Here is a 24,238-nt window from a genome sequence, read left to right as displayed (position 1 = left end):
GTCACGGAAGCTGATCTACAGACCACAGACTGGTCATTTCTGCATTAGGGCTCAGCTGCAACTGCAACTGTGTTTCCAAGCTAATTCCAGCTTCGTGATTTTTCTTGTGCATCTGAGCATCTTTACTGTAAAATATTAATAGAGATGTAGTTAACAAGTTAATATGGTTGCCAAAAGTTTTAGCTGTGGCTGAATTATTTGTACTGTCCAGGTTTCACTCTGGCTTGCTCATTTGTAGCTTTAGCTTCCAGTATTGCATTTAAGTAGTTTTCAGAGATCTCTGCATTTTGCTATAAATGAAAGTGAGGTCATGCACCTAACGTGACAGTTAGATGTCATTCTCTGTTCTGAGTGTTGGTATAACCTTTTGTTGCATTATTTGCAAGTTTCTGGAATCTAAAAAAGATGTAGGGCATGAGGCAGGAGCAGGTAAAAGTACATATGCTTGAGTACATTTTGGGTCTATGTTTTTTTCTGTTCAGAAAGAATCAGTTAATGCTGCATCACTTTGTTATCTTTTGTACCTTTGGTAACAGACCTTTTTTTAGTTTCTTTTTAACTCTGCATGTTTGATACTGATTCCATTTTTTCTGCTGCTCTGACTGTTTCCAATGTCACATACAAGGCATGCTATTACAGATAGACATCATAATTAATGGGTAAATGATAAGGCTCAATTTTATTCTGAGCCCACAGGGCCTGAATTAGAGAATTTGTGAAGAATGCCAACGTCTTCCCATTTTCAAATACGATTTTTGTTTGTTATTCAAAGAAAACATTATTGAGGCCAGCAACAGAAATTTTTATAGTTCATGATATAGTTTGTAATAATCTTTGTAGTTAGTCTGCCTGTATCACCAGATTTTAAAGTGCATTGGCTGTTCTAATTTCTCTGCTCATTAATTTATTTTTTATGGGCAGCTTAACTCCTGTTGCTAACCTAACTGGAATGTCTTTTGTACAAGGTAGGGATGCTTATACTATCAGGAAAATATTTTCATGTTTAATATATTTTAACTTTAAAATTGTTATTTTCATTTATTTTGTTTCATACATTCAGTTTCAATTCTGTTTTATATTTAGTTTTGGAATTCATCAGAGGATAGCTGTCCCAAGACAAATGTTCTCATGGACAAAGTAAAGCATTTTGAGTGGTACATTGCTACACTAAGGAAGTGAAGGTCAACTTCAGACTAACTCTGATGTGTAAGTATACTTCAGCATGTTTTGAGATTTTGAATAGGTTTTAGTAACAAGATTCATACGACTGCTGTTGAATATATTGGTTTGGAAGGGCAGAATGGCAATTAAACTTAGATGATTGTTGATTATAATAGAGTTAAGTTGTTATAGCAACTAGAGCACTCATCTTACCACTGCACACACAAAAGCACATATTAAAGAAAAAAAAGGGAAAAAAGACTGATCTTCTCCTTTCTCTCAATAGTATGTAATCATAATTATCATAACTGATATTCAGAATTTCCTTTTGCAGTTTCTAGTACTTAAACATTACTATGCAAATACAACTAATTTTGCAATCATCAGACTTACTTCACTGAAATAATTCTATTTGTTTAGTTAACACTGGATTTTGGTTATCCATAATTTTAACCATTTAAATAAAAAATATGTAATTCTTTCAGTCCTTTTACAGTTTATGGGGAGATTAGGTTTTGTTATTTTTCATTCCTTTTCAAGTGTTAAGGAGACGTAATGCTGTACTCTGTCATACTGTTGTTAAAGCTTGGTACATTCTGCTGATTATAAGCCATAATGGTGTAATTAGTCAACAGTAGTTAACAGAATAATTGAGACAGGAATATTTTCTGTGTGCTCAATGTATTGGATTAGATTAAAAGGTATTAAAAATGCAAGCCCAAGACATCTATTCCAATTTATGCCAGTTGATTATTTGGACTGGTATCATGTTTTTCATCAATTTATGGGCATCTTGGGGAGTCTTTCAGAGAACATCTTAATCAGCTGGCAACACGTTGAATGTTCTGTGTGTGTGACACAATTGAAAGTTAGAAAATTTTGAATGTATTTCCTGTTCTGCCCCCGATCTGAGACACTAGCTGAGTAAGAGATGAGGAAGAGCCATTATTCGCACTCTGTGGAAACCTTGCATCCTGCAACATGTATGTGTCCCGGTTTCTTTTCCTTTTGGGTTTTGTTTTTGTTTTTGTTTTTTTGTCCCTGCGCTACGACAGAACACTGCTTCTGGGTTGTCTCTGGTTTATTACCAATTCTTTTGACCTGTCCAAGATTAGAAGAATACAGTTCCCTGTGGAATAAGCAACAAGTTTTTAATAATATTTTCACAGAGTGATTTCCGAGTTACTCCTTTCCTTGAATTAATGACACTATAGAATAGCAGTATTTTCCTTCTAAGCTGGTCATCAGAAGATGTGATTACTGGAGACTATTACGCACAGGAAATAGTATTTGGACTGCTGCCTTCCTTTGGTTAAAAGCCCAGGCACATTTGTACTTCGTTTGACAACTGCAAAAACGTGTTGTTTTTAACTTAGAGGTCCAAAGAAGTTAGTTTTCGGTGAACGAAACAAAAAGCGCTCAGAGTTTTGATTTTCTTAATAACTCGCAATTATTTGTTTTGAATATGTTTGCCATCTCTAAAGAGAGCAATTTTAGGCTAGCTAGAGCTATTCAAAACTGAAATGACACCTAATAGTTTTAAGGACTTGCTCTTGATCCTCTCAAAGATAGTTTGAGAGAAAATGAACACACGCTCTCCATTAAAACAGATGAGATTTAAACATATCCAAATAATGCCTAATTTCAAGTTGTAGAAATTTAGAGTTTATGTGAAGTGAGTAAACAGACTGATTGTGGAACCAGGTCTAGCAAAGCTAGAGTAGTGCCATTAGAATACCTAGCAGCAGAAGAGTAGTTAATCTGATCATTAGAAACCCTTATCATTAGAGTTTGTTATTTAGCTATAAAAATTTGCTCCAGGCTAAAAATTAGACTCAGCAATTCCCAACATATAAGGCTTTAAATTAGTTTTAAGATGTACACAAAAAGCAAGTTTGCTTACACATCCTTTACATCTACATCAACAGGTCTCTTTTAGCTCAATATTTTATGTGCTATGAACTAAATGCTTTGAAAGTAGATTGACAAGGCTTACGGTCACTAGGTTAGACCCTATTTTTCTATCTGCTCCAAGTTTATTTAAGGTCTTTTGTGGAGCTTTTAAATTATATCTGTGCAAAGTTAAAGTATTTTATTTCCTCAGATTTAAGTTTATGGTTTCCATTTTTAATAATTTTAATTTTCTTGAAGTACGATATCCTCATTCAAGGCCATCAGTATCTTTTCCTGCTCTTTTTAAGACAACTTTTCTGGTTTGGGCAACTTGCCTTCAGCTGACCACAGGGTGAAATAAAAACATTTTCTTGGTTTGACTGGATCCCCAGGCTAAATCCCTCTGTAGTGCAGATGTGTCTCCTTAGCAGGTGCAGCTTTGTTAAGCTTCATATATGTCATCTGTTTGCAGCCATGATACTATTTTGTAAGGAATCTTTCCAATATTGGCTAATCTCAGAGATGGGAATGAAGCATATGCAAGGAAAGATTTAGAGCTGTAACAGAATGTAGGCAAACAATTCTTGTGTTTCAGAGGATTTTGATGTTTCACAGTGAGAGTGATTGATTGGAATGTGAATTGCGGAAATTCTCTCGGCAAGAAAGCTCCACACTGGCTACTGGAGGACTGCAGACCTGGGAAATGCAGTATTTTGGCAGACTGCCAGTTTGGCTGATAATGAGCCAAGCTCATAACCTTGTGGGGAGCCATGTAGGTCTCGGTAGCTTCTGAGCCAGCAGAGTCCCGTATTCCGCAAGCATCGATCCCTAATGCCTCACTCCTGCATTTTCTCAGAGCTGTGTACTCAGGTTTTATGTACCACAAAGCTGTATTTTTCAATACCTACCTTAATCTCAGTTTCTGATCCTGTCTCAGGTTACAAGCCAAACATTTAAGTTAGGTACAGTGAGAGGTAGAGATTCAAAATAAATGACGCCTACTTTGCCTTTGAAGTGCAGATTAGCTAGGACACATTGTGATGGGCATCTGTAGAAATAGGATTTCAGTGCTGCTTTTTCTTTTGGAAACCTGAATAGTCACCTGTACAAACTGCCTTTGAAATAAATGAGGTTCCACGTAGCACAGAGTTTGCCTACTCACCATCTTTCTAGTACTGAGAGTTAAATATCTAGTTGTTGCAGATACAGCTTTCTTGATAAGTTAAAATGAACTATTTTAATTAATCTTATTTAGTCAAACAGCTGACAGTACAATAGCTGTCAACATATACATATAAGATGTTATCATATTACAGGTAGCATCCACATCTAATACCACAGTTTTAGAGGTTTTTCCCCTTTGGAGTTCTGGGTCTGCATTCACTTTGCTGTTACTTCAGTGCTATCTGCACCAGCTTCTGTTGCACTACTTCTGTACCTCAGCGAGTATTAGTAATCAGATAAAGTATTCTAAAATGTTATTTCCAATCTTTGTCCGTAAATATGATTATATACACATTTATCATCAATATTGTAATATGCCTTCAATCTTCAAGACAATACTTGCAGTTTCGTGTGGTCAAACCTTTCTTGTTGAATGGGAAGAAACTTTTGTTGTGCAGTTGTCACACTTTGTCATTCTGTAAGCACAGTTTTGGTGGGTTAACAAAGATGTATAATTCTCACGTAGTTCTAATGTGAGAGTTCAGATACTTTCAGAGCCACTTTTGGTGAGGCATTGGAAGTTACAATGGTGCTTGGTATTTCACCTAACTGCTTGCCCTGGGTTCAGCTGGCATAGAGTTAATTTTCTTCTTAGTAGCTGCTGTGTTTTGGATTTAGTATGAGAATAATGTTGATAACACATATTGGTTTAGTTGTTGCTAGGCAATGCTTGTATTAAATCAAGGACTTTTTCAGCTTCCCATGGAAGCTGAGAAGTAGCATAGGCAGGACATGCTGGCCAAAGGAATATTCCATACCATAGATGTCACACTCAGTATATAAATGGAGGCTGGCTGTGGGGGCAGGAATCTGCGATCGCTGCTCAGGATAGGCCGGGCAATGGATCATTGGGTGATGAGCAATTGTATTGCATCACTCATTTTGTATATTCTTTTATCCTTATTGTTACTATTGTCTTATCTTCCATTACTGTTCTATTAAACTGTTTTCATCTCAACCCACACGTTTTTCTTTTTTTTCTGATTCTCCTCCCTGTCCCACTGGGGTGCAGGGGGAGTGAGTGAACAGCTGTGTGGTCCTGATCGCTGCTTGGGGTTAAACCACAACACTGCTTTATTAACACTGTATCCGGCACTTTGGCAGCCTTATCAACAGTGTGATGTATATGTGGAAGTCCTTAGTTCTTTCCCTGTGATCACAAAAAATGTGGAGCATTCTGTTTTGCAAAGGAGACCACAATTAGCTAGCTATGTATGGTAGATAAATGGTAAGCTCCTTTCGTGCTACTGCTTTTATAAACCGAAAGAAAGCACATTACATTCTGTTTTTAAAGTGATTTAAATTCAGAGAGAATTCTCAGTAGTTCTCACAATTATCCAAGTTAACTGAGCCTACAATTACTCCCTAAAGCTTGGAAGGTGTCTGGGAACATGTTTCCCACAAACACAAACCCTGAAGAATCTGTTGATCTCCAGCTTGAACGAGATGACCATTCTTGATTTGCAAAAGTAGCTTTGAACGCTGTATCCCAGTTTACTAGCTGGAGAAATGCTGCATTGTGTACACTACATGGTTTCTTAGCTGATCTAGAATAACGTTTGTGTGTTTTCTTGGATTTGAGATAAATCAAAGACAATCCCATCCGTTTTCCTATCTAGTTCAAATGAGAAAATCCAATCCTGAGATGTAAATTCCTTGGGTTTTGAAGGGATAGTTTACCCTCGCGTCCCCAGGTATACCCCTATGTGTTTGTTTGGGCAATATGCATAGTTAAGCAAGTTAGTGAAGGCAGAGGTCACAACTTTCTGTTGACATTCCTTTTTCATTTGCAGGTAACATTAAGAAAACAACTCTTGCGGAACTAGCTATATCAATTTTTGTTTTCTCAACTAATTTAGCTCTTTTTTTTCTTTAAGGATTTTGATTGAAATTAGTGTAGCCACTTTCAAATCATGCACATTGAAGTGTATGAAAACAGACCATGTATTCCAATTAGGAATTTTGTACAGAGCTACGAAATTTCATACAAAGGAGAGAGAGAGAGCAATTAACATTAACGTGTTCTGTAGAAGATACTGAGACCAAAGGAAGGGAATGGGTTTGGTGTTTTTAAATTGATTTGATTTTATATTTTTCAAAATCGTAAGCACACTAAGTAGAAATCTGATGGGTGTTCAACAGAGTTGAATGTCAATTTAGTAAACAATTGTGTCTACTAGAAGCTTTAACTGATTTTATTCTGAAACGCTAAAATTTGAAGACACCTAATGTGTTTCATGTTTTCGAGTATTTGATAATGAGACATGCTAGTTGACTATGCTTTCTTCTGAGTAGCAAACCAGAAATAATTAGCTTCCAGAAGGTAAATTCCAAGAAATATATTTTTTTACATACTTTGTAAAATAGCGTCTAGAGGCTACTTGTTACATCTTTCCAGTCTGAACATACTACTCCATGGTCATTTAGGAATAACATTTTAGAATCAGTCGTCTTTCTGATCAAGCAAAAAAATTGACACAAGTCCACCAAAATAAATACATGACTTCACATCAGACAGCCCCCCTTTCATATCATCTAGAAGAGCAGCTCCCCCTATTACACACCCTGCCCTAGCCTCATCCTAATTTCCCTTTACTGAGTAGGAGACTTTCAAATCTGCCAGCTGGGATTGAAATACCTACATTGGTTCCTGTCACCTATATGTACTTGTCTTGCATGAAGGACAAGCTTTAAAGTTTCTCTATGTCCCACTGCAGGAAATGCAAATCCTGCTGTAAAGACAACAAAAAGAAAAAATGCAAAGAAGGAAGGATTTTCTAGCAGCATGTTTTCCAGCAGGGTATGTTATACTTGGGCAGCAGTTGAAGGCAAGGGTTTTGCTATCTTCCATGCTTGGAAATATTCATTAAGGAAGCATGGCCTCTCAGAAACTTGCAGAGGTCTTTCGCCTTTTCCTTTGTGACACTTTTCAATTTAGAGTTGGTTAAATGTGACCAGTATTTACTCCTGTGGAGACTTTCTTTTTCCTTTTCTTCTATATATTCATGAATTTCTCTTCTCTTCCCACCTTGATACTACACATTGTTTTTTATAACAATGGAAGCCTTTCAAATACTGTCTAATTTTTTTCCTCCTTCCCAGGAGAAAAAAAATCCTATTAAGTCATAAGTAAAAACAGAGTAGATACATAAAAATATCTCTGATTTTCTTGTCTTTTAATCATTCCAAACATCTCAAGCATTTTATTTAAGAAAAAAAAAAATCTTTGTGGGATTTTTTTATAAGGCAAGGAGGATAATATTGTCACAGGAGAAGTCGAAGGCCTGGTAGATTTTAATAGTCTTGAATGTGAGGAAGTTATGTCCTATTTTTAAAATACTTCTACTATAATTTGTGTAGAAAGAAAGTGTTCCCAGCATGCAGGAAAAAATACATTTTTTCCCATTAAATGCTTCATTATATTTAAAAAAAAAAGTCATTGATTGTAAACAAACTTTACAGAATCTCTTTGACAGGATATAATTTATGCTGGTTTCAATTGTAATCTCTGAGAGCAAAACAAGTTGTGAACTAATTATTGAACACGAAGATTTATGGCATGTTTTTTCTTCAGTACCAATAATTTTGAAAATTATTTTAAAAGTATTTGTCACATTAAGGTCCTGATTCTTCAGAGGCTTAAGTGCATAGATAGTAGATCACACAATTAGTAGTAAAGTCAGGTACTTGGTACAAATGGAAAGCTAACCATAACTTCTTTACCAGGCTGAGTGCTCTGGTCTCAATCAACCTACTTGGAATAGTCTATAGCTTCTCTTTTTTGAAGTGTTTCAAGAAATTTGCAATTGAAGCCATCAATACGTTGGTTTTGTTCTGATAATATAATCTGCAAAAGTCAGTGTATAGGGGCATAATATTTGCATGTGCGACTGTGGACGTGTAACAAGGAGTTTCAGTATGAGTGATTTTGAAGTCTGGTGAAAAAAGGCACCACAAGTATGGCTAATCTGCAATGAATCTGTGATTAAAAGTAGTCTAGCTGGGTTGAAGAGGTGTATTTTAACCAAAGAAGTGAGATATTTAAGAGAGCTTCTCTTAAAAGATTCTTTTCTAGTATTTATTATCTTATCTATTGTATGTTACAGATCCCTCTTTGTTGGGACGTTCTCATTAACCGCAGTTAGTCTAACAGCATATTATACCTGGAATGACCTACCAACAGTTAATGAAATAGTCATTGGCAAAGTCCAACACAGAAGCTGTAGATCCTGAATTCGTAATTGCATCTTGGCTGTTTAATTGTGCACCCCTCAGTAGGCCAGGAATCACTTAAACATCTGCTTAAAACATTATTTCCTTTAAAAAGTACTTACGCATGTGTGTAACCACTTGCTGAGTAGAGAGGTAGACGGACTGTTATATCTATGTCTCTCTGACCGTGGTACTCTGTCATAGAAATGTAGTAAAAAAAGCATGCAGTTAAAGCCAAGTAGTTCAAGTAGTACAAAAGAAGAATCTAAAGCCTTATCTTGCTATATTGGTCCTGCTTTCCAGTCTTGCTGCACTGTATCATTAGATAGGCTACCAAAACTCGGTTAAGATTAGTATTTCCAGGAAGGGCTCAGGAATAAAATACAACATTAAAATTTAGAAGTCCAGTATTAGAGTATTACAGTTTGAGTCAGTCATGCTTGGCTTATTTTATACACCAAGAAAAAGATTGCAAGTGAGATATCAAGACAGTTTTCTTTATCCTATTTAATTATTGCTTGATTAATATTTGATGCAGGGTTTGCAGAAAGAGATTGTTTTTAAGGCAGTAAAAACTCATTTTGTATAATATAGGTGTTTTATCTCTTATCAATCAATAAAATATAATCCTCCTTGTTCGGGGTTATTCTGCCCTTTATTGTATCAGTGACAGTCTTTATGCTATATATCTAGTATCTACATTGACTAGAGCAGAAATTACTGCATGCACCCTGCAATTTATAATTCACTCTACCCAGCTCCTCATCAATTATTTTTGCTGCAAAATGTAGTGCCACTGATAGGTATTTTATCTCAGTGCTGCATTCCCACTGCCTGCGGACTGGTGCTTTGAAGAGTCTTAAAAGCATTGCTATTTAATAGTACTAGCCAGTGCATCTGCTCTAAAATTTGTTCCAAGTTACTCACATTCTGTTTTTAACAATACGCCTTCATTCATAGACAGTAAACATTTTGTTTAGTACCAATTGATTCTGAAGTGAACCTTTCCTAAATTCTTAGTGATGCTATGTCAAAACGTGGGATTCAGTAAAAAAATTATTCACAATGTGAAATAATAATATTTTTCCTTTAAATTACTACAACAGAATTTTATGTAATTAAAATGTAAACTAAATGTTGTGGGCTTTAAAGAGGACATTGTGACCGTTTTTCATATTAGTGTGTTTCTCACAGACAGGTTTCTTTCTGAAATCCTTACTCAGTGAGAACTTCCCACTGAGTAAATGAAAGTACACCAGTGGACGATCATGACTTGTATAATAAAGACCTAATTCACTCCATTTTCACAGGAAAAACTCCCCTCACAGGTTGCAATAAATTATTCGTGTATGTGATGGCCTATAAATTTGTTAAAGCCAATGTAAAAGTACACTTGGGGAAAAAAATAATCTATGTTTGTGAGATTAATTATATTACGAATATTTGTGAGGCATTGCTTAAATCTCTGTACTTTCTTCATGAAGTTTTTTGAGAGACTTATTCTCTATATGTGTGTTAAATTATCTGTAACTGTCTGTAGTCATGAATCTATTGGATGATTCTGAATGGGAAGAAGAATTTTCAGGGATTGTGCTGAGCTGTATAGTCTTTCTCAGATCTGTGCAGAATAAGCCAGAATGCTCTTTTCAGTGCTGGATCTCCATCCGCTGTGCTGGATGAGGGAAATGGAATAGGCTTTGGCTCGTTACTTCTTTTTCTTATTTTTCAGAGAATTGGGAAATCAAGGAGCATTACAATTCCTCTCCTGCCACCAATATATTGACCTTGGCTACAGCTAATCTAACATCTAATTTAATGTGGTATGGACTGGGCAAACAAACCTCTTTTACATTAAAGTCTTTGTTTCTCTCCTTTTTTTGGTGGAAACTGCAAATTCTGAGGTTTGCTTTTTGACAAACCTGATTCCTTTCATTCAGGAAAATGTTCTTTGTGTTTTTCGTATCTGTCTGTGTCCATGCTGCTATCCTGAGTGTCAATTTCTTAAATGTGTATGTCTTAAAAAAAGTTTCCTTAAAAATAAATTTTGAACATGGACAGTAAGTGAACTCATTCCACTTATACACTCTCGAGGTTTGTGTCTATTCTGGAAGATTTTATATTTGGCTGTTACGTATTGGCAAAAGTACAGTGTATATAGTCCAGTTCTGTGTTCCTCTTACAATGGCTGTATTGTGGACTTCATGACTGTGCAGATAGTCAGGTAGCTCTACATACTGATAAGTCCCACCTTCTTATGTCACTGCTCCTTTTGGTAAGTGAAACTTTTAGCAGCCTTTGCATCTAAGGACATTGTTAGCTTTTTTTTTCTTTTTTCTTTTGTATGTCCTTGCCAGAGCTTTTTGTATTCTAGCAGCTGTCTTCTCCTGATTGTACATTGTTGGTTGTGCTTCAAATAGGAAGCTGACTTTATGCAAGGTTGCAGACTATATTTGGCATGTGGCAGTAACATCACAGATTGTTACCACACTCACCTCTGCTAAAGCATCTGGAAATCCTTTGTGTATTGGCTAACATAGGTGAAGTGGTGTCAGAAAGATTACTTTTTCTATCTAGGGATGTGTCAGCTATTATAATTGCTTGACCAATCTATTTTCTGATTCATGTGACTTTGGTAATGGCATAAATGAAAAGGAAAGAAATCTTTAGGAGAGATGAATTTTGAGCACTGGATAGATATTCTCTTGATTATGTAGGTCAGTCCTTTTGTAGGTGTAGTATGAGATGTAGCTTCATTTATCCCTAAGCAGCACATGATGAAATAGTGGCATCCCACCTTTTTTATCTTTTTGGTACTGAGAACATTTGCAGAGTTTCAAATCTGCACTGGGGCTATTTTAGCTATTTTATCTTTCAGATGCCATTATGTCATCAGATATGTGCTGTAATGCATTACTGGCTTTGACTAGGTTTTCTTGAAGTATAGGAATCAAATTCGGGATCAGCAAATACTTCGATGGATTTTAAATATCAAGATCATTAGAAGTTAGGTCAGAATAATGTATCCAGGGAGAGAGGTAGGGACAGGAACTGTAAGAACAAGAATACAAGGATGGAAGAGACTGCTCAAAGAATATGCAGTTTGGAAACCAGAACATGGACCGATGTGTGAATTAATAATAAAATTAATAAAATGTGGTGGTGTTATAGCAAAGAAATAATCTTTATATAAAAAAAAGTGATATGAAAATGTGCTGAAAGAAGCCACTTGCAGCAAATTGCAGATCGTTTTACTGGTCTAAATAGCCCAGAGTTTGTACTACTTCCTGCAAACTGTCAGCTTTTGTGACTTTGTTAATTACCAGTCAAAGAGGTGCAAGGAATGCTCGAGTGAACATGCAACAAACAACAATTTGTACTGATTATGAAGTTCTCTTTTGGTTGAAACCATGTTTATTCTTTGTCTAAGAAGATGTCTGTGCAACCCTCTCTACACTTTCCTTTTCTGTTTTATCCAGCAGCAGCTATTGCACTAGCAATAGCAGAATCCAGCTTTGGACTTTTTTTTTTTTTTTTAAATGCCAACTTTGGGGTGCTGTATTGCTTTCTGTGAATCAAATGAGTTATTTTTATGTGTGCTCCTTTTTGTGATGATGAATCCTGAGTATATGCGTGTGCAAATAATTTCAAGCACTGGAAAATTTTCACCATGGAAAAGGTGAACTACAGTAGTGATTATTAGGGACTACAAGCACATCAGTTCTATGTTAACACACTAACGTAATTACTCTGTCCTGCTCCCTTCTTTGTGAGCAACTGGTAGGTGGTAAGTAATCTCTTTTTAAGCTATTTTCCCCTCAATATGTCAGAGGATTTATTTGAAATAATTATGAAAGAGACATAGAATATAAATGTCAGAATAGATGTAGATGGGAAAATATTACTACAGAGGGGTTTTGTAATATGTTGGAAATGTCATTTATGGTTCTGTTTTAATGAATGAGTAATTAGTTAGCTGAACATCGGCTCACTTCTTAATGGAATCTTAGTGGATTAACTACATGCCTCATTCATATTATCTTACAGAATTTTTCTGCCTTGACTCCCCCTAAAAGCGCACAAATAAAACTCAGTTCAGCTGTTTGCTTTTTCTTATGTATGAACGTGTTCCTACGTATGAACGTAGGAAATTTATTTCCATAAAACCTTGTAACATGTAAACTCTACTTTTTCCCTTTCTTAGTGTGCATCACATCTTTGTTATATATACACTTTATACTTACTGTTATGTGTTTTCCAAAATGTGTTTCTAATTGGGCAGGAGGCTGCCAAGGCATTTAAAAAAAAAAAAAAATTATAAAATCTGTTTAACATTTAGTCCTGCTGTTTGCCCTAAAGCTGTAATTACTTAGGTAATTTTTTCAGATCACCTGATTGTAAACTCCTGCATTGGGTTATAGCTTCCAAAACAACCTTGTCTGAGGCACTTAAGTTTCTTGCTTGTGCTACATTCACATTTGTGTGTTGCTGGGAAAAGAAAGTGAGTATCAATATTATGTGGTCTGTGTTAATATGAATAAACATATATCTGTTATTTTTACTTAAAACAAAAATTCTAATTTTCTGAATCAGCATCGGACAATGTTATGTGCTACATTATACCTTTCAGTAGCATTATGTGCTTAGAAAAAAACAAGGTTTCAGCTAAATACCTTGGATTTGCAATTTGTTTTCATTTTATTTTATTTACTGTCTAGCAAAGTGTTATTTGCATTGAAATTTGGTATCTCAGCTGAACCATTATATTCTGCTGTAATTAGAATAAACTGTCAGCATGAATTACTGTACATTGGTTTTAGAGATCTGTTTGGAGACAACCATTTCTTACCAAAGCAGAGACAGCAATTTGCTGTCTAACTTTGTACATTTGCAAAATACACTTAGTGTAAAATTAATTAGGTCATTAGAAACCTATTATCTTGCCTCAAAGGAACTGATTTTAAAAGTAAGCCTGTTTTCTGTAAAAGGTGACATCTTTGCATTCAAACCTAGTTGTAATTCATTCTTAAGGTTTTATTCTTGCTTTTCTTTCCTCGTCAAAATGGAAAGGTGTATAAACAGGTTCTAAGTAATTCTCAGTATTGTAGTGTGCACTAAGGGAGAAAAAGTAATTCTTTAAAGGCCAAGGTTATTGTTCAATGGCGTTAATCAGACAGTGTCCAATAACTTACATTTTGTAAAAATAGCTTTGATTCCTTCAATTTAAGAATTGTCCAAAAACACAGTAGAACTTTAGTTAGTTTGTCAGTGTTCAGAACAATGTAATTAATATAATACTGTGGGCAAGTTTCATCCTATCATCTTATACTATTTGTTATGACTATCTCAACTATAGTTAATTCTTGCAGTCCATTTAGCTTTGAGGACTTCCCATCATACATTACCAATTACATACCCTGATGGTATGTAATTGGTTTTCTTACATATCTGGATGATGTGAGCAAATAATTAGGGATTTTAGGCTCTATCTTTTCCTTTCTTCTGTTCCACAAAGAAAACCCTTATCTTAGGCTAGGTATAGAACTGTAACTTCTTGGGAGTCTCCTGAGAAATGAAACAGAAAAGCCAAAGCCACAGTTACTTGTTATTTAACAGACTTTATGACCGCTTTTCTCTTGTCAGTTGCGAAGAGTAATATTTGTGTATAAGGGCAGAATCTCTTTTTTCTTCTGTCTCTCTGTCTTGATAGGCAAAAGCTCTGTGGCTAAGGAACACAAGTTTTATATTCTTACTGTGTAGCACCTAATCTTGGTTTTGTACTGTGAGAGGTATTTTTAAAATATTTAGTGATGATAATATAACATATTACAGGCTGAACATAAGAAGAGTATAGAAGAAGTCAGGCTAATAAGGAAAGGTATGTCTGTGAACTACACAAGTTAGGGTTCTGGGTCTTTTTAAAATGAAACTGGATACAGCTGGTCACACCTGAATTGCCGGTCTAGCCTAAAGCTTTTCTTGTCTCTACAGTAGTGTCTCCATTCTGAAGAGATCAGCCCTTTGTGAGTGTCAGAGATTAAATAAATGTATGATTTCCAATACATGGTTAAGAATGATCTTTACTACGTGATCTGTAATAAAATTTTGCAGAAGACAAAGCAAATCTGAGAAGTTCAGTGGTCTGTTCTTAACTATATTTTGTCTCGTATACTGTGTTTTAGGCATTTATTATAGCCTTTCTGTACTGTTGAATTCCCTAGAGACAAATTGGTCAGTTTATGCCTTACCCCAAGGTTGACATTTTTGTGGTGCCCGAAAGATGGGGTTTTAAAATTATAGTATTTGAAAAATTCTCTTGATATCTGAGGGAAACAAACCACAGTTCTGTGAAGATGAAGGCTGTATTATGCTACTGATGAAAGAACAATTTTCCTATTCAAAAGATAGTAGACTGAGACCTTCCAAGCTGCTTAAGCAACTTGGGCTCCTTGGTTCCATTTATTTTGATAGGAACAAATGCTCTCAGATGGGGACGTGTTAAAGCCTGGACTAGTAATCTGACATAAGTGTCTGAGTGAATGCTGAGTTTAATTCACAGACAACCAGCTGTGTTTCAGAATGCATTATGCATTTCCTTTTTTTTTTTTTTTTTTTTTTTTTTTGGAGTAATTGTAAAGGGCAGCTGTTCTTTTTTTCTTCAGCAGCTATTTTTGAACTCTGCTTACTCCTCCTACCCCCAAATTATGAACTGCCTTTTAAAAATTCATAATTAATCCAATCTTGACTATTTTGAAGCTCCTGCTGACTAGTAATGATAAAGCTTTTAAAGCACGAATGACGCCTGTCTTTTGTTTAAATTCTCTGATGGAGGCATCTTACAGGTGTGTCACCCCAGTGAATGCCTATGACTATGTCTGAATCCTCGCTTTCAGGACAAGACGATGCTGTATCTGTTACCCCCATGTAATTTCTTCTTCTTGTGTTCACAGCTACTGGCTGAATCTTTTGCTGACTGTTTTCCTCAAATACAGCCCTTCACTCTATCTCACTGGTTTCTTTAGTGTGTTCCTCATTCTGTCCATTTCCAAAACAGAATATCTATAAAGAAATTGTATATAATGGACAAGTCTTCCATACATGCATGTACTTTTCATGCTCTGCAATGCTTTTCTCTCTACCCCTCAAAGGAGGGAAATCTGTTTAGACCCTTTTCCTCCACAGACATGCTGTAGGCAATTTAACCAATTTCACTTCTCAACCAGAATTTTTATTTAGTATGTTTCTGTGTGCTTTCTTTAAAGCCACCTGCCTAGTTTTCCCTCTCTTTTGGAGACTTCCCCGCCGGGAGTCTGAATGCTGCTGATCATACAGGCAGGATTCAATTCAGAAAAACACAGCAAGCATAATTTACCTTTCAGCTTCCAGCCCCAGTGTTGTCTCAGGGTTTTGTTTTTGCTTTCACCGAATGCACAAGCTTGCCACAAAGATTGTTTTGGCTGTCTTTAAAATACGGGAAATTTTCTTTTCACCTTTTATACTCTAAATTTTTAGTACCAAACCCCAATAGACAAATCTGGTAGGACCTGTCAATGTGACAAAGAATTATTTTACAATTAGAGTCCAATATATCAAGAGACTGTATCAGATAAAGGAGAGAAATAGCCATACCTCATCTAGTGACCTATGTTCTGAGTCAATAAACTAGAAGAAGAAGCAAAACCATCAGGCTTTAGTAAGAACTGTCCTGAAGTGCCTGCTTCAAGCACTGGTCCAATGAATACTGCTTTTTAACTTGCAAATTACATGGACTTATAAGAACAAGGCGTCTTCCTTTTTAAGTAAACAGACAAGAAGTTTTTTAGCGAAACCTGGAGAAAGTGGGATTGATCCCATCTTGGTCCTTAGATATTCATTAAAGGTATCTTAATAGGCACCTGTATTTTAGTATTCTTGGTTTGAGACTACATTGGGTGTTCAATTACTGAAATACGTATAAACTCCAGTACACGTACCAATGCTTCATATTGAGAATGTGCATAATGTTGATATAATCAACATTTTGGCCTCTTCTGAGCGTTTTAAGGCTAAGATGCAGCAGACTGACAGTGACTTTACAATTTTGCAGTGTAAGTTTATTTGGCCATAATATTCATCTGATACTTTACAAGCTAAAATATCATTTCTGCAGAATAGTCAGAATACAGTTAATTAGCAAAGCGCTGACCAGGCACAAACCCAGATCTCTCTAAAATGTTAAGATGACAGTAAGCTGATCCTGCAAGTTTGCTCTGTTTTTAATTGTCTGCTTGTGGCAAGCTTGCCCAATATTGATACATACGCATGGTGCAAGCAACCAGTAGGCATGCTAAATACCTTCTCACAAAAACCTGGTGTAAACTTTGGTTTTGCAGACAAACTGCTATAAATCCAGTGTGAGCCAATGTTGTTGGGTTTTGTTGTGGGTTGTTTTTTTTTTTTGTGTGTCTGGGTTTGTTTTGGGTTTTTTTTTTTCAGGTAACCTTGGTAAAAGGTCTTAGGTAGCTGAATTGATTCAGCTAATCTCAGGAAGGCAGAAGACCACTGCAATTTTGCAATTTTGCTTTGTCCTTTCAAAAAACCCACTGATTTTGCTGACATGCTTCTGCTCCCAGTTTGCAGTAATTGGTGGCAAACACAAAGCTAATTCCTTATTACACAGTATTTTCAGGGGGTTAGTGGGTAAGCTGTTGAGTACAAAATAGTGTACGCAATAATGTGGCGCCGAGAACAAAGATCTGTAATTCACATTATCCGTTTGCTGCATTTTTGTTTCATGTCTCTTAGCACTGTTCTCTCTTTTGTAGATTCACTTTATGTAAAGTACTGCATAACTAAAAGCTGCCTGTAGTAGGCTGACATAGAACACAGTCATCCATATCCAAGTACAAAGTTCTGTATATCCATTTATACCTGTAGCTGTTAGAAACTTACAGGGTAAGGAATTTGTAAAAGGGTAGACCTGAGAAAAGTGTTATTTACAAAGATACAATGACTATCTTAGAGAAGGAGAATGTGATAAAGTGTAACACTTTGATAAAAGTCTTCTAGCTGCAATAAAATAAATTCTCACCCTTCTTACCACAGAGGAGAGCAGATGAAAATATAAATGTGGAGCTCATTTATTGTATCTTACTCTGATTTTATCCCATTTGTTTTTCCTTTTTATTGACAGCTTAATTTTCAAATTAGGATAATAGCATCATATTCTTTCTCTAACTGTGTATATTTAAGTGTCTTTGTCTTGAGGGCTTTGTGTTAGCATAAAGAAATCTGGCTGAAATGGAGTTTTCAGTTATATCATCATTGGCAAGCTTTGTAACCTGAAACTATTATGTTCTTATTACAATGGTTCCCTCACCCCTACTTACCCGTGACTTCTTTCTAAATGCAATAATAAAAATAATAAAAACACAAAAACACAACAAGGTGATAACAAGGCTCTGAAGGCTTAGGATCTTGAGTTTTATATCCATTAATTTAGAAGGGTGTGTCTGCTATTGCAGAGATGTAAGGTGAGCTCCTTAGAGAACGCTAAGTGTCCTATCTCCCACTTGTTTCGGAACCTTCTTTCTAAGGCACTAAATTCCTTCTGGATGTTTTACATACAAAAAGGCTACCAGCTCAAGTATGTGTTCTGTGTCGACTTTGCACAGTTCTATATTTCTAGAGTGAATAATCATATTTCACATTCTGGAGTGTAATGGGAGCTGCTTAACACATGATTAATTATTCTGCTACAGAGCTGTCTGCATTACATGGAAAGGAAGAAGAGATAGAGTACAGTTTCTCTATTGTATTTAGCAAAATCATATTTGGATTGGTTGATTTTGCATGGGTATGGGAATTAGCAAGGGAGAGAAGGCAACTTCCATACGTGTTATCTTAAGAGATGAAGCAAAAGACGTAGGGATATGGTTTCCTTTGCTTTGTCTTTACTGCCAGGTAGAAAGTGGTACTTGTATTTCCCATATTTTCTCTTGGTGTCTGAGAGCCTTTCTTTTCTCTTACAGAGATAGTAACATGGTATTAAAAAGAGATAAAATAAGATAAATCTTGCAGGATGTCAATGTAAACTACTCCTTCCTGTCTCTTAAGAGGGTAAACAACCAAAGGCATGGGAACTTTCTTCTCATGTGATGAACAAGCAGTTGTGCAGGGAGCATGTGTGCATTGCACTTGAACTTCCTAGGCTATAGGCAGTTGCAGACACAATATTTTTAAAATTTTAAAATTAATTTTAAAAATTTTAAAATTAAAAATAACCTTTTTAGTTTTATGGGACATCTGAAGCTGGGAATGTAGAACGGAAATAGCTACATGTATAATAGCTGAACCAAAACATTTAGACTGCGCACTACCATCTGTTTATTGTTTTATTTGTGGTGGCTTATACAGCTGTGTGAAAGAGATTGGTTTATTTATGAAGAGCAATGCTAACAAATTAATAACATAACAAGCATGCTGCAAAGGTGCTGACCTTTAGAAAGGAAGAGCTGTAACACAAAGAAGGTTGACTTTATTAGAATCTATTAGATGCTTTGGCAACCGGTCCCTGGGGTGGAATTTCAGATAAGCCAGAACCGTGGAGCACCTGACAAGTTGTTAGGAGGGTAAGCCCCACTTCATCAGAAAAATCATACATCTGATAGTGAGATCACATCCATGAATGGTAGCTTCACTTTTCTTGATGATTTATGTTGATTTCAGTAAATTCTTCTTTATTTTTTTTCTGTGCAATAAATATTTCCATCTACTGGTATGACTAGCTAGATGGCTAAAGTTAGGATGAATTGCCATTTTAAAATTAGTGTACTCTTCCCATGATGAGAGAGATGATGATTGGGAGAGCTTCCCAACTGACTTTACTACAGGTTGTTATTGTCAACTGCCAGACCTCAGGCTAGTTTTGACACTTTTATCCTTATGATTATTTCTTTTTTTCAACCAGTAAAACATGCAGATGTAAAGCTTTTTTTATAAGCATTTTCCCTTGGTGTGTTTGCTGAGTGGAAAAGGGATGAAGGTGCCTAAGTGCTCTTGAGGCTATTTAGTAGAACCTTTAAAGACTTGTTTTTGAAGATTGTGATGATGTGGACTTAGATCTGTCAACTTGACTTAAAATTACTGCTCATACTGTTTTCTGTTGGAAAATAACATATTCTAGGTCAATAGGAAGTTATCTGTGATGTTCTTTTTTCTGACATCCTACTGAATCACTTGTCATGTATCCTGTTATGGATGCGTGATTAGTACTTCTAAGAACAGTTTTGTCTGTCAGATGTCAATAGCCCTTTTTTTTTCGCTAATCCTGTTTCTAATGAAGTCTGTGAGAAATTATTAAATAGCTAAGGAATACAGATTTGGATTTTGAGCTTCACTAACATCACTGTCTTGTATTTCCATATGGAAATTGCTTTTCAGGACTCCAGCTGAGCTATTGGGATGCCCCTTCTAGTTCTGTATGTGTTTTTAAGTGAGGTGAACACCTGCTTTTCACTTTAACCATTTGTTTTGGATAGCTGAAATGGAGAAGTGATCATGCAGATATATCATGCTTCAACAAACTTGACAATGAAGGAAGTGGAAGAATACTATTGGTGGCTCATTGCTGATGCTATTTGCTTTGTGGGTCTGTGTGAGATATAGCCCTCTGTGAAGTTGGTGATCTTGCATGCATCTATCTCCAAAAAGATGACTACACCCTGAAAAATGACATGCCTATTGAGCAAGTAAATATATTTTGCTACCGAATCAGTTAATGGAAGTCATCAGGATGTCTATTTTTGTGTGATGATAATGGATGAGAAAATTCCCAATTGTTGAACAAAAAGAAAGTCTGTATTTTGTTTACCCTACCAAAATGATCAGTGCTATCAGATTCTAAGATTCACTTTCAATGCTCTTAAGAATATTAATGTACTTGAAATGTCCTAGAACTATTTAGGGGAAAAAAAATCCCAAAGGATCAGTTTATTTGTTATTTCCTGACTCTGTAGTATAATTATGTTGACGGACTCTTTACTAAAAAAGTCAATGTGCTTAAATCTAGCCAGATTAAGTTCATTGAAAAGTTTATCTGCTTATACCAGTAATTCTTTTATGCAAGTTGTAAGGAAATTTCAGATGGATGGCTCATCAAGCCATAGTACAGTAGAAAACACTGGTGGAAGATGCATGAGAAGATTATCCATGGGAAACATATTGTTTGCTATTCATTTCATTTTTCAGAGTATTGAAAATGTCTTTCCTTCAAATCTGACACATCCAAAGCTTAACAGCTTTTGATAAATGTTTTGCAGTCTGTGTAATAAATCTTTACAGGAAGGTGTACAAAAACAGGAGGACTCCTTACATGTGCAGTCATCAAGATTTGCAAGATATGCTAATAATGCTAAAGAAAGCATTAAAGATCCTTGACCTTAGTTTTCATGAGGAAAGAAGCCCACAAACCTATCTGAGCCACGTGGGGGTAAATGAGGTAGAGCTGCTTCACTTTTTGTTTTTATTGCAGAGAAAGATGTTGTAGTAAAAGGATATCTGTATTCAGTCTTTTTGAAGTCCTTTGAGGATAAAAAGTAAAAAATGTGTAACAAAAGTTTCCGGGGGAATGTGAGAAAAGGTGAAATCTCACAGAAGATGTGAGGACAAACCTATAAAAGGTGAAAGACTGAAATGAGCTGAGAATAGTATTTTTCTTTACTTGGCCTGTTGTTCTCCTCCAAAAGAATTAAAAGATTGACTCTAAAGTCACCGCAAATGTGACTGATCTGATGTTTGTTGTATCAGTTGCAGAACGGTACATACACACACAGGTCTGATGGTTCAGGATAACTACACAGAAATACACACTAGCCTTCACAGGAGAACTCTGTTTTTAAGTCAATGGGAAATATTTTTTTAAGTGAAAGCACAATTCAGACAAAGATAAGGATTATAAAGTTTCATATAAGGAATATTGCTGGTATTGTGTATTATTGTCAAGAAAAGAATGAGTTAAACAGGGAGACAAGACAGCTTGATTTAACTTCATATTAACTTCTTAGTCATATTAACTTCTCTAAAAATAGCACTTGAAAGTGCCTATGAATTAGATTTTATGACATGAAAATGTCATTTCTGAAAGAATCAGATATTATACAAGATATGACAGTGCCCAGTGAACAAATTGGGAGCAAAACATTTCTGTCTTTCCCTTAGGTGTGGGTTGAACTCTAATTTTATATATAGGTTACGTTACCCGTCCTTATAGGACTGCAAATTGTGATCTGCTGGAGACAGGACTTTGTCTACATTAGCTGTAGACTGTTATTTAGCTGGTTGGTTTCATTTTTGTTTTGTTTTGTTTTGGGTTTTTTTCGATTGATTCTGAGGTCCTTAAAATACCATTCAAAAGCTATCTCCTATTTCAACTGCCTGTTTTTGTACAACAGGTTAAATTCAGGAATGATAGAGATTGTACATCAAGTAGTATTATAGTAAATGTGTATAATTTATAGTGTGGCAGAAAGAATAGGAAAGATATTCTGAGAAGTGGCTTCTTGTGAGCATGTGGTAAATTACCTTTTTTTAAACTAAGTACTTGTTTGTGTTAAAATTTATAAAGGATGGTTAAATCATAATAAAGACATCATTGTAATAATATTACAATTGTAATGAGGATATCAAGTGCTGTATGTTCAGTGAAAGCAAAACATTTGCTGAAAGCAATCTAGATGGAATCCTTTCTATAGCATAAATATCTTCAATAATGTATTGATTCCTCTAGTCTAGATAGCTTGTTATTGTATAAGTCCCAGCTCAGAGACAAAGTCTTATTTGATGTAAACAAAACTTTCTTTGTGCTGCTGAAATCACCATGTTTTAATTTTACATATATCTGTAGTCCCCTGAGGAGAGCATTGATAATTGACTCATGCAACTCCAGAGTAGAGCCTATAGAGTTCCCAAAGTGGATGCTTTATTGTTTATCTCTTTAAAAGCACAGTGTGTCATTGCTACCTGGGTTTTAGTAACACTGATGTTACTTTTTTTCTTCTTGTAGTATGTTGACTATTCCTTTTTATTTTATTGTTTGTTTTGGTTGGGTTTTATTTAAGCCAATAAAAGCACAGGAAGAAACTTTTTGTAATTATTTAGTCTCCAGTAAACACCTGTGTCTCTGTCACTACTTGGGATTGTCCCTTTGTCTCATTATTGCTTTAATATTCTTAAATCCACATTAAAGAAACTCAATAATTTTTATATGTCTGCTTTAACACATGAAACTATTTAAGATGGTCTTTCTGATCATACTAAACTGATTAATAGGCAAATTGCCATGTAGCATCATGCTTTTTTGATTCTTATCATTGAAAACCAGACTACAATAATCAAGCATAATATTTAAAGACTCTTTAATTTCATAACTTAAAAACTAAAAGACTTGGACTAACAGACTTTGGACAGGGCTTGAAATTTTTCTTAGAATTAATGAATACTGCTCATTTATCAAGCACGATATCAATAATATGGAAGTTTATTAGTGGTGAAAGAGTCCATTAAAGGTCCATAGAACTGGAGTCAAAGAATGCCATCAGTGTCCTTAAGTAATTCTGGCATTTTGATTTAACCATGAAGTAAGTCTAGAATTGCTGATATCACTTAAGATCTGTCAATTAACTGTTGTTCACTTACACCCCTTGCATTTGCTGTTCAAATGTATATTTTGTGATCGGAATTCATCACATAGAAGATCATGGTTGTTAGCAGTCAAGCAAGTTTGAAGCTAACTCTGCTGAGAGATAATAATAATGCAAATAAATGCATTGATTCTCTCTGGTCAAGCTCTTTACAGGAGTTCAGCTGTTTGCCTTGAATACAGTACTTAAAAAAATATTAAATGCAGAGTAAAGAATACTTTATAATCATTGATGTTATCAAAGCTTTTTTCAGCTAAGTCATAATGTGAGAAAGAAACAGGATGAACATGTATTTTTCTTGTCTGTGCTGTAATTTTAACCCTACTGTGTCTTTCACCTGTTCTCAAGTGCCTTGCATACAGCCATAACCTGAGGGACTCCCCCCCCCCCCCTTTTGCTTAAAGATAACTAAATAAAACTAGAAATCTGTTCACTGAATTTTGCAATCGCTTTTCCTTCTGTATTCTCTACTTATACATGTGCTGTAGGGGGAGGATTCTTTTGGTAAGTGAAAGAAAAAAGAATTGAATTTACAGTAGTCTCTCAGTGCCTGATCCCAGGAGGTGCGTATCAGATGACTAGCTACTTGCCAAGTCTCATCGCTGAAAGTGATGCAGGTACCCAGCATCTCCAGTCAGTCTAATTTTGTGATTTTGTTGGAGCCCAGTAGTACTTGGAAAGTGACATTGCTATATACAACAATATATAGTGCTGTTCAATCCAGTATTTGATTCAGTATTTTGTACGATCAGATTTAAAACTGCAAAAGCTTAAAGAAAAGCTATCTGGTAAACAGCCTGTCACTGAGCATTTTTTTCAAAGGTTTTGTATCTACAGAGAGTTGAATTAGGGTCGAAGGAGAATTTAAAGTTAAGAATTAATTAGGGTAGGGTGAAGTAGTAAAATGCTTGGTGGAGGAAATCATTGAGGACATCAGTGAAGGGCAGAGAAGTCAAATATTTTAAAAAAAGAAGTAATCTACTGTAGACAATATGATGAGACGATATACTGTAAGAGTCCCACCTGCTCATTCTTAGCTGAAAAATAATATGTTATAATTATACATGTCAAGT

Source organism: Charadrius vociferus, unplaced genomic scaffold (genome assembly GCF_000708025.1).
Source record: "Charadrius vociferus isolate BGI_N301 unplaced genomic scaffold, ASM70802v2 scaffold472, whole genome shotgun sequence".
In the NCBI taxonomy this organism is placed as follows: Eukaryota; Metazoa; Chordata; class Aves; order Charadriiformes; family Charadriidae; genus Charadrius; species Charadrius vociferus.
This window is presented reverse-complemented; position numbering follows the sequence as displayed.